We start from the raw sequence: 13,155 nt of genomic DNA on the forward strand, positions 1-13,155 counted from the left end.
GGACGTAAGTAATATAATATTTCTATATCACAATACTTACTCTATAGAAGGATCATCATACTAAGAACAAAGAAGCTTTCAAAAGTAAGTAGACCCTCTGAAAAGTGATTGACCAGTTTGATCACTTAAATTATTAACATTACCACTGTCTATTTGAATGTATTTACATAGGATTACATAGGATTTTTTTTCTCATTTATCTTCATCATCATTTAGATATATGGCTCATTTAAAAATCACAATAACAGATGAATAAATTAATTCTCTGAGTGTATAAGTGATTTGCCAATTGCCAAATACTCCAAATCTAGCAAGTATCAGAGCATATATCTTAATCAAGCATTTTATTTCTTCCCATAGAATTAGTGACTCTTATCCTAGGAATCTGGGAATCCATGAAATTGTATATGTATATCTCTATGTGTGTGTGTGTACTCTTGTAATATAAACTCCATAAGATTCTAAATAAATCTCAATAGATTTGATAATTCAATTCTCTTAAGAACCACAGACAACTTCTTTATACAAAAAAAAAATCTAATAGTTTTACATATTTTCAATTGTTGTTTGTTTAGATTGGTTACATTTACAATGATGAATGGCATGTGACTACGATATTTCTTCAGTATTCCAGATAGACACTGAATCTCAAATACAATCCACTGGAAGGTCAAGACTAAACTGAGCACTAATTAATCATGCATATTCAATGCTTGAGGTTATTTAAATAATGGGCACCCCATATTTCATAGTGTGAATTTGTTCTTAGGGTTCTCTAGCAAAGCCATCTTAGGCATGGTGGGGACAGGTGAGGGGCACTGCACTGGGAGCAAGAAGTGGTACTTTACAAAAGTGATAAAGGCAATTCTGCTCTGAGCTGGATGAAATGCAGTCAGTATCCTCCTCACTGAGAGTGGGCTCTGTTTTCATTTCAGCCCATTCTCTCCTCTGAGTATCAAGTAGAAGTTCTTCCCAAAGCCTCTGCTGCATGCCATCTCCCGAGGAGGGTAGAGTATTTGTTCTTAAAAATAGCAATGCCAGAGACAAATCAAATCAGAATCCACCCCTCTCTCCCTTTGCCCCTATTCTGTTCCCCCTTCATCAGTATTTATACAACTCTTCCCTGAATTATTTTAATGGGAAGTTAAGAACCATTCATATAAAGCTTTTCTGTTCAATAAACCCATCTTAGGTAGGTAAAATCCCATGGAAGTTCACTAACACCTATAGAAGACTGAGTATCCTTCCCAAATACGAATTTTAGAGCTTTTGTTTACGCTTCACTGTTTGGGGGCCAGCAGCCAGCTAATGCAACTAACAGTGGCCTCAATCTTTCAGGGTATGTATAAACCTCTCACTAGTTCATCAGGTTGGTAGGCATGTGCAGACCATGATTATTAGGCATTTAAGAAATATAAATAATTTTTAGTTCTTTGCGAATGAGAAACCCAATATGACTTTAGCACATTCAATTTTTGTAAAAGATTTAGAAACATGTTTCTGAACAAAATAGCAGACTCTATATTTTATGTTGGGCTGCTTCTTTAAAAAGTTGATCATTATACAAAACATGCTGATCTATTGCAAACTTGTTCGAACTTATGTGTTTTTTGTCAGACTGACATAAGCCTCTCCTCTTCCAAGGTACAAGAGCTATGCTAATTTGCTAGCCCTTTTGTTGTCTGGTTATCAAAAGACATGAATGACACTTAGGATTTGAGAGCATGCAAATTATTTCTTAATCTTCATATATTCCCTGAATTGTCAATTAGCCTACAAAATGAAAAGGGAGGCAAAGTATTATTCCCAACAAATCAGCAAAGATGATGAATGCTTTTTCAACTACAATTTTGTTTAGTTTTTTTTTTTTTCATATACAGTGGATATCATTCACATTGTCCACTATAGAAATAAGTTAAGTTATCCCTAGGGCATTTCCCTTTCTCTATCCTAGTTTTAGCTGTATCACTCACTGTAACAGCTGAGATCAATGCAGCTTTTCAACCATCTTTAAGCAAGAATATTCAGATGCTTTAGCAGCTGCCCAGCTTCTTAAGAACTCACTAATCCTTTAATCTCCAGACACTTTTTTTTCCATAAAAGATTCACAAGCAAAACAAATGCAATATGGATCAAAAAATTTAATCAGAATGCTTAAAATGCAATTACATTCATCAGGGTGTTCTGTTAGGCTGGGTATTAAATCTGGGCTTTATTCAATATCCTCCTTTTATTATAAAGCAATATTTTTCCACTCTGTAAACCATCTGATCCCTAGGCTAATGTCCTCTCTGCTAAATATTAAAAAGGGAAAGCACTATGAAAAATGAGCTGGAGAAATATTTCACTTATTTCAGTAGAAAAAGTTCAAATTGGACCCTTTCTGAAATCTTGTCTTATATATGACCAGATAATTTGACCACTTGGAATTCTAAAGTTACGCTTTCAAACAGTGGCTAGGGGATCATTATCCTACTTTAAATGTCAAAGGTATATCTTCCTACACACCTCCTCAATTGAGTCTCAATTTGAATTTGAAAATAATAGTCTATTGTTCCAAATTCAGTATTTGCAATGTTTAAAGGGAAGTTGGTTTTTTCATGCATGCAGAGTGGTCCCACAATTTAAAAAAAAAAAAAGTCCATCTTGGTTATATTCCTCCAATTTTCTATTTCACAACTAATAGCATTCAACTGTAACAATACCTTTGAAATAAAGAGCTGTCCAGCACAGCATGATTTGAAACAGCTTGCTGATTCTTTTAAATCTATACCCTAGCTATAACAAAGTGGTTGGAGTTTTGTAAGACATATGGAAGTTAAGTGAAGCAGTGGAGGGAGTTCAGGGATTTCCCTGACAAATCCATCCTTGGAGTAAGGGAAACTTACTCAAAGATGCAGGTGTACTAGGTCCTTAAGCTTCCCTTAACGTTTAGTAGATTGTGAAATTTGTAAATGGCCCAATTACACATAGAGCCAGTTTGCCCCATATTTCCTCCAAAAATGAGCTAGCTTCTGAAAAAAAAAAAAATTAACTTTTTCATTTCTAATGTTTCCACCTTAAGTGAAAGCAAGCAACTGATTGATGCATTATTATTATCCTTTAATCAGTAATCAAGTGATTATTGCAATAATGTTAAAATCTATTGTATGTAATTTATTCAGTTGCTACTTATTATGCTCCCACCTGACCTCACATGAAGATACTGCAGGGCAAGGAGATTCAAGGTTTCATGTGGTGCAATGTACAACTGTCTGTTTATTCTTTAAAGGTTAGGAAACTGCCACAGACAAAAATACTATAACAGTTGCTGCTATTACTGCTAGTGGTGGCTTTAATGTTTGAGGCCTTCACCTGAGAGGCTCAATGTGCATTATTTTACAATTCTTCATAATAGCATTATGATGTTGTTCAGTGTGTATTATAAACTTGTCTCACCTAGACCTTGTTGTCTAACTATGATATATGTGGTTATTACAATTATTCACACTACAGAGAGGAAACTAAGAGCTAGAGAGGTTATATACCTTGAACAAGGTCACATGGCAAGTAAGAGATTTAATTCTCTACTGGTTACAATGTACTTTGAAACCTAGAGTTTGAAATGTTATCTCCCTAATATTAGGCCCAACAGGTGAAACACCTAGATATCCGGACCCTGAATAAGTAGATCCAGTTCTGTGTAGAGGGTGTACCCCCTTTATGTCATGTACAGGATAGGCCATGGCCAGGCACACTGTAGCCTAGAGAGCACAGGAAGAAGCGAAACAAAGAAGTTTGCAAGTAGTACAGTATGGCAAGAATTTTCCCTTCTATAAAGATTGAAGTTGAACCTTGAATCAGGACTTGGCCCTTAATCTAGCCTAAGGGAGTAAGATGTCACAAGTCCAGTGCTTTTTTGCCTTGTGGGTTTCTCAAGTTTGTAGGCTGCATTGACCACCTGCCTCTTAAAGAACTGGGGCGTATTTAGGGAGCAATACCTATTAATTTGTATCCTTGCGTACTATTGCTCTGTTTTTTAGGTAAGGTAAACTGGAGGGAGAGCAATCGTGAACCTGGTCCAAGTTGTTAGTCTTGTAGTATTATGAAAATACCTTGGTCTTTGTGGTGAATCCTGGCACATAATCATATACAGGGAAGAACCCAGTGGGTTAGAGTTAGGTACCTAGAAGTTACCCACAGAATATAGTTATCTTCTCTGAACTCTTTCTAAAGATTCCAAATGTAAAGGGCAGTCAGGAGTAATACATGAGCAATAAACACAAATGCACCCAAGTAAATCAGTAGTTTATCAGCTGGCACGCTACTAGTCGATACACAGCTGAGGTTGACATCTGTCATACTTTAGTCTTTATAGTGCATAAACTTACCTCCAAATAAGTGATTGGTGTGACATTGAGCAAACCACATATAAAATTATTTTTCTCAGCAGGTAATGGTTCACGTTTTCTGCATAATCCAAGACTTCTCACATTCATCTACTTCTAAATATCCTTGCTAATTTTTAGACTATGGAAAAATATGATTACTGGTATATAAACAGTAAGCACAGTTTTCTTTTTCTCTGTAGGAATATGGAAATCAGGTATTTTCCCTATAAATATCAGCATGGAAAACTTAGTATGTACATATTATTTATCAACCAATCCAGGACAATTTTGATAGTGAAAATACACACTAATGACAAACATTGAAGACAAGGGGGTATTCTGAGCAAACTGAAACATATGGTCACCATATTTATAAAGTACTACAGAAAAATTTCTACTATTGTTGTACATAATTCAATGTTTGAAATATAATTCCTACTTCTTTATTACAATGGATTAAAGAAATTTCAATGAAACAATAGAGGTACTGAATTATTATAGTAATAACATAGAATAACTACTTTTTCTATCCAATGTTTAATTATCAAAATGGACATATATATTAAACAAGAGCATTTTAAAACAGGCATATGGTACTAGTCTTAGATCTTCTAAATATGCCTTTATAGACATATTTAAAGTTGCTTCTTATTATTGTTTTAAGACTTTGCAGCAATCTAATCGTTATTTTTATGTTCTTTAAAAAAAACACAAGATTTTTCCTTTTTATTTTCAATATGCTAAGCTACTGAGATTTTATTTATAAAGATAAAAGCATATATAGACTCTGAATGACATTGTTATTAAGGTCACCTTTCTACACTGGCATTCCAAAGAGTATAAGCAAAAACATAATATCCTATGGCATAGCAAAGTACAAATATGCAGAAGGTGGAGAATAGCACATTCTATGCACAAATAGCATATGTTGGTTTTAATAATGACTGCAAGGGAAATCCATAAAATAGTCTAATAAAAGTTTCTCCATGGAGCTCAGCTTATTCATTAACCTCTTGCTATGTTGTTCAATAATATACCCAAGGTTGATCAAATTGTCTCAAGGGTATTGCCTGCAACTGTGACATTTATATCTAACATTTCCATCTTCCACCTAAGCTCTAAGCTTCCATCACAGTTCTCACAAAATTACGTATTCGTTCACTGATAGTTGCCAGTTTTTAATTACCTTCCCTTCCCATTTAAGCTACAGTGATAAGCAGCAACTTGTCATATTAATAATTATCCTCTGGGAATTCTAGAATGCTTTGTCTAACTCTGTGCTGAAATTTTGTATAACAAAATTGAGTTCTTCACCTGCAAGTTCATGTTCACTTATTCTCTATCTAAGCAGTAATTAAAAAAAAATTATTCACTGACATATGTATTTATTTATTCGAAAAAGGTGAGAAATTGCTCCAAGGATTATAGAGAACAGTAACATAAATAAGGTTTATTCTTACTCTCAATAAACGTATAATCAAACAGAGGAGAGAGATAATTACAGACAACCTCAGGTACTAAATAGTATTTGAAAGACACAAGTATAGTTTTCTACAGGCATTCAGAAAACAGAAAGAATCTCTGGTTGGGGCAAGCAAAGAAGACTTATCAATGAGCTGACAGCTGGAAGAGATGGTGGAAAAGATCATTTTGGACGGTAGAGCTCTCATGGATGAATAGTAGAAAAAATAAGGTGTTTGAAGATGGGATTAGTTCATACAGCTGAAAATATAAATTTATATGTGTATTAATTCATGTAATTAATGAATGGGTCAGTTCATGGTTCATTAATCAAGAATTCACAGATAGGTAGGACAGCACTATTAAAAATTACCTTCTTTTTTTTTTCTTAGAACTGCAGAATATCTAAAGCTAAGTGATAATAGCAATTATATGAAGATTCTGAAGAGTGTAGGTTCTGATGTGTTCACACTTCTATATATTAGGTTTGAAGAAGGACACTGAGAACTTGCCATCTGACTCAAAGGTTGTTTCAACAATTCTCTGCCTCATAGTCAATACAATTACTGGACTGCAGCTAATCTTAAATTGTTTCAGAGTCTCATTCAAAATAAATTATCTTAGAATTAATCAGCCTGCAATATAATAACAGATAAAATGGCCTGCATCAAATTCTGAATAAAGGTTGGTAAAGGATATACAAAATTTGATCTGAGAAAATGGGACTCAGTAAGAAATTAAAGCTGTAAAGAAAATCCCCAAACAGCAGCACCAATCAGATAATGCTAACTAATAAAATAAACCACTATTTTATGATCTACCAAGAAAATAATTTATCCATTAAAAAAACAATTGGTAGAAAAAAAGTCAAAATAGAAAAATCATGTGTCAAAAATATATTCAGAAATTAAGTTGCCTTAATACAGTTCAATCCAAAAATAATTTTAAAGTCTGCACTAGATCACAATAGCAGAAATAAAGCATCTACTGGGTCAAAATTTTGTGGTCCAATTATTTTGAATCCATTATAGTTTTCTCCTTTGCTACATTAGAAGCCCTTGCTTGTTTTTCATCTTCATAGTAACAAGATTTACCACAAGTTTTAAAAAAATGTTAAATAGGAAAAACATGTGAGTTAAGTAACATGCTTATAGTAAAACTGAACCATATGTTAAAATGACCATATTTATCAGAATCACATGCTATATCATGGGTACCACAGAGGACACAAAATGACCCTCACCTCCAAGATGCTTTAGGTCTTATTGTGATAAGAGGGTATGGGGAAAAGCAAACAAGAGATACATGGATTAAGTGATTAGAATATGACAGTTTCAAAATCAATTTCTTGAGGATAGATTCTCAATAATTATTTTTTATTGTTACTCTTATTGTTGTTCTCATCAAAAGCAGAAGAGATTCTACCAGAGGCTAGGCATTCCACATTTTATTGTTATAAAGCACTCTGCACATCCACTTTGTTAGGTAAATATTGTTGGAATCTGTGTTGATATTCTCTGCTGTAGTCATGTTTTGTGAAATAGCCACAAAAAACAAATAAATAAAAATATTAATGAAGTCTCAGCCTGCACTATATTATGGCTCTCATTATTGCTTTCACTCAGTGTCCACCCTAGTGCTTCCACTCTGGTCTAGGCCTTCATCATTCTATCTCACTCTCTTTTGAGTCTTCGAAGCCTCCAATATCTTCAAATTTCAATCTACCGATTATTAGGATATCAATTATCCAAAACCATTATTTTCCATACATCACCCATTGTGCCAGCCATGGAAAAACTCCATGACTACAGTAAAAGGACAAGAGATGAGGGACATATTTAAACTTTCTGTTAATGACTCAGGAACAGTGTTATATATTTTACTATAGAGAAGATGATAGGTATTATCCTGAATTTATACTGACACTATCTTTAAACTGGAAAAAACTACCGTATGTAAAATTTTTGACATTGTATTTGAGGATAGAGTTCAATAACAATGACCTCTGCCCACTGCCGTGCATAGGACAATAGTCAACACTTTGTCACTGTCATCACTAAGTGTTCTGTCTACTCTTCACTGAGCAAAGCTTTTATTTATTTTCTGATAGTATATATTTATGTGTCTAAATAAATGAAAACAAACAAATAAACAAAGTTTCATGCTTTCACCTTTGGGATCCTACCATTGGCTGCAGGAGATTAGGATTTTCTTAGCTCAATACTATCTAAAGAGAAAGTGGATTGATTGCAAATTCCCTTCTCTGGGCTGCTACTGGTGGCTAGAATGTAGATATCTGCTCCATAAAATATAAACAAATAGATAGATAGATAGATAGATAGATAGATAGATAAATAATGAGACCAATACCACTGCTGACATGCTGTAATAACTTCCTAAATTCTGAAATGTAACTACTGTCCTAAGAGTCTTGTCACTACAGCTGACTACTGAATCTAGTACTGTTTGTGCTTCCCTTCCACTGTTATCCTTTTCTCTGCTTGAAAAGACAGGTTTTATATCTGAGGGTGATACAAAGGATAGTTTTAAGTAGGTAGCCTCTGAGACTCCACAAAGCTTCTGAATGCATATATGATTTGGGGCTGGAAATGCAGTTAGATCTTCACATAACTGTGTGAAAGAGAATGAACCACCCATAGATATTGTTCTTTTTTTTTTTTTCCTTTCACTTGCCTATACTCCATCAATAAGTTGATAGGTTCAGGGTAAGAAGTTTGCGTTGTCTTAATTTTAATGGAGAGTCTATTCTCTACTCATTGTAGGCCAAGACCTTTATTCTAAGGTAACAACTGCAGTCATAGGATTCCATAAAATCTCTTAGGTCTACTTGTATGCTTACATTAAAAAATAACAACTCTCATGGCTGTTCATCATCTACTGGTGACCTCTGGCAGATTCAGATCACTACTCTGTTAGGTAAACTCATTAGTTCTTGATTACTTAGGTCTAGAGGTCATTAGCCTCTTTCTTATAAAGACAAAACAAAACCCCTAAAAAACAACAAAAAACAGACTTCTCTGTTACAAGGAGATTACAGCTGGAACTACTGAGTTTATGCAAAATTCATCATTGACTACAATTAGATGCATTCCCAAATCATTCCTTTTACCCCATCCCCAAGCACACAATCAAAAATTCTCCTGTAACTATCAGAAATAGATTTTTTTTTCTGTTTAGAACTTCACAATGTTTATGCTGAATGATAGACAATAATCCTGTTATTTTATTTTACCTCAGTTTGTTAGCATTCATATAAAGGAGGACAACAAAGATTCAATATTACATAATCCATTAGTTACAGTGACTCAAAAAAGAGTCGTCTTCCTCTATGAGTTTTGTTGTGTGTGACAGGGAGGTTATGATTCATTGTTTAATAGATATTTTCTTATTATTAACAATATACCATTCAGAAACCTACACCTCTGGGAGAAAAGGTAGATCTTATTCACCAAAGGAACAATGTTACAGTTTTTTAATTCTTTCAATCTGTGGCTTGGGAATATAAATTAATAACAAGAAAAGCAATCAGCCTTCGACCTAGATTTTATGAAACTAAAAATCCATTATCAGGGAGGAAATACAGAGATGACTGTCAGAGTAGTTTTATTATCTACAAAATCGAGGAGTCTATAGTTAGAAACCCAGTTCATTAGGCAGGAAAAATAACCCTTTCACTAATATTCTAATATTATCTTCTATATATTTTGTGTATTTAAAATTTTAAATAAATATTTCTTTGAAACATACATAGATGAGTAAAAAATATATATAATTATACACCTCAAAAATTTTCACAAGGTAAATAAATCCCTTGTATAGTGGTCACCTAGTTAAGATATAAAATACTGTCAGTGTCCGGTTCCCTTTGTGTCCTTTGCAGTCCCTAATAAGCTCACCTTTCAAAAGGCGATCACCATCCTGACTTCTAGAAGCACAGATTAATTTAAACCATGAATAAATAAAATCATATAACTGAATGATAGAGTACAGATGCTTTGTTCTCTTTCGTTCAACATGATCTTTATGAGATTCAACCATGTTATACTGAAAATAGTAATCCATTCACTTTTATTTGCTATCTAGTATTCCTTGTGTGTCTATACCAAAATTAATTACTCCATACTTCTATTGATTGAAATTTAAGTTGCCAAATAGTGCTGTAATGAGCATTCTTGAACTTGTCTTTTGGTAGAAATAAATACAGATATAGTTATAGATATAAATACATGATAGGCATCTTTTACTACTGGTAACTATTGCTAAACAGTTTCCCAAAGTGGTTGATTTCTTTTAGGCAATTAAAGCCCAGAGCTGTGTAGTTTGGGAAATGCTTTTCATTGAGTCACTTTTCTGAACTCTAGCTAGTCTTGTAATTTTTTCTTAGTCTGAAGGAAAGAAAGCAGATTCCTGGAGATGTACAGGTCATCTTTCCATGGCATATCTCATTCTACCCAAAGTATTTAAATTGAATATAACTATTATTCACAGAACTATTTCTATTTTTATTAATATGTGAAAGTAGATTCTCAACACTGACAGAAAGCAAAGCAGAAAGGAAGAAAATAATTTAAGAACACTACTTGGTGTTGCATTGTCAACAAATTTAGATCTTGGAGTAACCAAAATTGTTTAATGAAGATATTATGTGTAATGTAATTTTACATTACAAACATTTCAGCATTCAGATTTTTAAAACATCTATATTAAAAATATATGGGTATATAGTTGCCAGGTGTCATTACCTGGAAAAGCCTATATTTTATTCCGAGTTTACGGACTTTGTCTATGTTCTTTTCACGTGTGTGTGTGTGAAATATTCTTTCTCACATAGTACTTGCCAACTGATATTTTAAGCATCCCCCTTGACTAAATAAAAAATTGGCAACTTTACCCTGGTCTCTCCAATTAAAAGAAAAAAAAATGCTAGTCCATAAAACCTAAAAGTCTGGGAAGTGTTGCAGTAAAGAATCCTTTTAATCCATGCATATATCCTGAATTTCTGCTCCTAAAAAGAGCCTCTCACTCTAAAACATCCTCATAGCAGACTCAAAGAGCAGCTGTAATAATATATTTTATATGACATAGATTCTTGCTAAAATAACTTGCAAATTTTTTTTCTCTCTCCACCAGTTTTTCTTTAGTATAGTTTCTGAATTTTAATCAAAACATAAAAATAAAGAGCAAAAGCGATAACAGAAAAGCCAACTTGGAATAAAACCAAATGAAAATTTTAGAAGCCTCAATATCTTCTGAGAAATAAGTTAGAAACATTTTTTCAAATATATTAGTTGCCAAGTTTTAATACAATTATTTTACCTTTAACCGTTTCATTTGGGTAAAGTATATTCTAAAGGTAAATATGACATTAAAGTTTAATGTTTCACATATCATAATAAGTATCTCAAGGGGTAAAATAATTACCTAAGAGAAGGAATGTGAAGATTCTGCACTCTTCACTATAGGGAAATACATGTATTTATTACTGTAGGATTAAAGTACATGGGTTAGAAACTCACGACAATAAATCCTCTGTCATCTCTCTATGGAAAATGGTGAGTACCTCTAGGATCTGAGAAAATGCGCTACTTGGAGGGTGTGATCGATGCAAGTGTCTGGACTTCTGTAATTTGAAGGTACGCACGTGTTTCTCAATGTAACACACACATAAACCCACCTCTGGATGTAACTGCAATTAGGTTTAAACACATCTGCATTGTTATTTCGGAAATAAGGCTGAGGCGGAGGCAGGAGAAAGTGAGGGGAAAGAAAAGGACAGAGAAAAGGGGACAGAACATAGAGCCATATAGTGACCAACAGACAGAGGAATGGGAAATGAAGAGGACGTGGTGATGCGAGCATCAATGTAAAGCAATAAGCCAGTTCAGGGAACAGAGTAGTAACCACTTACGCTTCTCCTACCACGACTAATTGCATACCCAAGATTATCTGTTTTGATTCTCCACTGCTGTTAGCATATAAAAATATACTGAAAAAAGTTCACTTTCCTAAATGTGCAATTCAGAACTTATGAAATTAAAAGTCAAAACAAAATTTTAGAGACTAATCAAGAAAAAAAAAGTCCTTAATAGAACTTAGTTTAGATCATTTTGTAACTTAGCAAGATTCTCCACTGACTTAAATAAGGAACACAAGTAACCAAAACCGAGCTTGGAGGGTTAACAACATCATTGTTCTCAAAGGGACAGTTTTGCTACTAGTCCTAAGCAACTTGCTTAGCATTCTTTTTGTTGGCTATGACAAAAAAACTTACTTTCATATGAGAATAAAATTCTGAGATAGAACGTAGAAATATACTTTCTATTACAGTCTGGTATGTTTGTGGTCCAAAGAGACAATGTATGCAATGATAATGCTGCCTTCCACCCCCCTCATAGATTGTAGTGCTAAAACTAATTCAACTTGAATAATTAAAAACTTAAGTTCACTTATTCAGCAAACACTGAAATCTAAATGAACAACCATTGCTGTTACCTTGTTCCTCATTCATTCCCTTGAAATCTCTTGCTCTAGACAAGGTCTTTTGTAGGCACAATTCACAAATATACAATGACTGTAATTTATAAGATTAGGCCAATCATAATCTCCCCATCTGGTTCACATACATTATTTAACTGTTGTCAAATTATAAATATATTTGGATTCACCATTTTTTAGGATGAATTTCATTAATGGTCTCATATATATATTTATTTTATAAGCTGAAATGATAATATTATCCAGGTAAATGTCTATTTAAAGAAAAACAAACATACTATGTATGATTAACTTTAGTATTAAAACTTCCCAAAGTGAATTTTAAATTCATTTTAAGGTTAAAAAGCTATGTCTTCCTTTGTAAAAAAAAAATACACAATTAATTCTGATTTTCTAGGGAATAGTCTCTTGGTTTTATGATAGAAATAGGAACTAGTGACTCAGTTTGCGAATTGAATTGCTCATTGTGAATCTCACATGGAATGTAAAAGCTGAAGGTAATAATGATGCAAATGACATGTGCAATTAGTAGGTTACATTCCTAGAAATGATCAATTCTGTAAGACTCACTTCAATGTGCAATTTGCAAAAATAGTTAGCAATAGTGTGTAAGAAATTCAAAATTTTAATATTTCTTGTCCTATTTATGTAGATGAATCACAAATTAGTAATTCATTTCAAACTTACAATGTAAATGATGAAACAAAATGAAGTTGTTGATGCAATTATTAAACTTCTCTCGTAAGTTTCTATAACTGCACAAAAGTATAACCATGATTTATAAAAGGTCTCTTGGCATTCATCCTAA

The 13,155-nt window shown here is 33.3% G+C and overlaps 1 protein-coding gene across 1 annotated transcript in view; it reads right to left on the reverse strand.

Moving 5' to 3' along the window:
- Window positions 1–13,155, reverse strand: part of ERBB4 (erb-b2 receptor tyrosine kinase 4) — a 710,253-nt gene that overhangs the window by 427,350 nt on the left and 269,748 nt on the right. The gene's annotated exons all lie outside the window — the stretch shown is intronic.

Source organism: Panthera tigris, chromosome C1 (genome assembly GCF_018350195.1).
Source record: "Panthera tigris isolate Pti1 chromosome C1, P.tigris_Pti1_mat1.1, whole genome shotgun sequence".
NCBI classification, from domain to species: Eukaryota; Metazoa; Chordata; class Mammalia; order Carnivora; family Felidae; genus Panthera; species Panthera tigris.